The sequence below is a fragment of the Megascapheus bottae genome, chromosome 11, assembly GCF_031878675.1.
Source record: "Megascapheus bottae isolate mThoBot1 chromosome 11, mThoBot2.hap1, whole genome shotgun sequence".
NCBI lineage: Eukaryota > Metazoa > Chordata > Mammalia > Rodentia > Geomyidae > Megascapheus > Megascapheus bottae.
Window position 1 is genome coordinate 17,586,306 of NC_143519.1, and position 2,172 is coordinate 17,588,477.

General features: G+C 34.6%; 1 non-coding gene across 1 annotated transcript; it reads right to left on the bottom strand.

Moving 5' to 3' along the window:
• Positions 1–623: 623 nt before the first annotated feature.
• LOC150056789 (U6 spliceosomal RNA) lies at positions 624–733 on the bottom strand. The gene has a single exon (XR_016537207.1). It is a non-coding gene; the product is annotated as a U6 spliceosomal RNA (small nuclear RNA).
• Positions 734–2,172: the final 1,439 nt, after the last annotated feature.

Below are 2,172 nucleotides of genomic sequence, written 5' to 3' on the forward strand. Positions count from 1 at the left end.
GCACATTAATCTAGGACACAAGTGTTCAAGATGATTATACAGGAAAATAAAACGTATAATGTGAGTGTACTCATTAAAATTTCCATGTAAAACACGTAAAGACTTAAAGGCTCATAGAAGTCACATACATATTACATTATACACTGTATTCTGTGTGTGTGTGTGTGTGTGTGTGTGTGTGTGTGTGTGTGTGTCTGTCTGTCTGTCTGTCTGTCTGTCTGTCTGTCCTGGGACCTGAACTGAGGGCTTGGGTTCTGTCGCTGCGCTTCCTCTAGAATAGTACTGTACCACTTGAGCCAGGTGATCACTACCAACTTTATTTAGTAGATCATTTGAGAGAAGTCTAATGAAACTCCCTGCCCAGAGTAGCTTTAACCAAAAGCCTCATATCTCAGCCTCCTAAGTAGATGGGTCTACAGCTGTGCGTCGCTTGTGCCTGGTTGTATGCTGTATTTTAAAATATTTTATTTTAGCCACTTTAATTTTATGTCAGCAATGGGATTTATCAACTCATAGATATTTACTTCTTCAAGCCCAGAAATAATAATGGCTTTTTTATGGTTTTGCTACATCCTAGTGATTTAAAATTCTTACTTGATTTTCCTTAACCTTGCACTTTTTAAAAAAATGTGGAATGCTTCACGAATTTGCGTGTCATCCTTGCGCAGGGGCCATGATGAACTACTACTCTGTATCATTCCAACATTAGTATATGTGCTGCCAAAGTGAGCACAGTCTTGCAGTTTTGTAAATATTCTTACTGATAACATTTTCTGCAAGTATTTGATTGACATTTTCATTCTACATTACTATTGTTTTGTTATGTTGCATGTTACTCTATTATAGGTTCATATTGCCACCTTAAGTATGTATGTGCATAAGTATGTTCAGGATGATATAAACATATGCTTATTTCTATGTCTACACAGACACAGACAATGTAAGAGGAAGAACAAATGAGTTACTAAAACATTTTGAAATAAATTTCAGTTAAAAATACCATGCCCTGTTGAAATGCTTTCTTCATTAATCACAGCTATTGACATTGACATTTTTATAGGCCAGTTTTATATAGGCTTTGTCCAAATGCTAAAGATAAAGTGATTTTGTAATTGAAAGTCTTTGACAAGTCTATTTGAGGAATCATTGTCAAAAAAGTGAAGAATAGTGTATAGATTCCTAGATATATAAATTCAAAATGACATTACCAAGCTTTATTTGATCTTTTACTTACAGTTCAACAGAAGGAAAAAACATAGACTACTTTTTCACTAATTACTAAAATTATAAAGTTATGTCACATATAAACTTTGAATTATTTTTTGCTTAAAAATAAATATTCCAATAAATAGATTCTCTTATCACTCACATACATCAGTACTCTGTATTTAAATATTCCAATAATTAAAGTATCTTATGATTCACATACTCATCAGTGCTCTATATTGTATTTTAAAATATATTTTTATTTGAATCATTTGAATTTTATGTTATCTATAGAATTTTTCAACTTTTTCTGTGAATTTCATATTATGAGTTTTATGAAAGGGATTTTCTTGTACCCAGTTAGCAGAATTTTTCTCCATATTTATAGCACAATTTTCCCAAACATGTCTTACATTTAGAAACATCACAGCTAGAAATTATTATAGAAATTTCCAAAGTATTCTGTCTCCGGGCTGGGAGTTTGGCCTACTAGTAGAGTTCTTGCCTAGCATTCACAAAGGCCTGGGTTCAATTCCTAGGTACCACATACATAGAAAAAGTCAAGGAATGTGCTCAAGCTCAGGACAAAAAAAAAAAAAAGTACATATAAAGCCTGGCGCGGTGGGCCACGCCTGTAATCCTAGCTACTCAGGAGGCTGAGACCTGAGTATCAAGGTTCAAAGCCAGCCCAGCACAAAAGGAGCTGAGACTCTTACCTCCAAATAACCTCTAGAAAATGGGAAGTGGGGCTTGGCTCAAGGGTAGGGTGGTAGCCTCGGGCTGAAGAGCTCAGGGACAGCACCCAGACCAAGTTTAAGCCTCATGACCCACAAAAAAACCACAAAACAACAACAACAACAACAACAACAACAACAACAAAAACAAAAACACAAGTACATACAATAGAAAAGGTTTTAAGCTAGAATAGCTATAATTCTTGAAAATATGGCACACATTTAAAATACC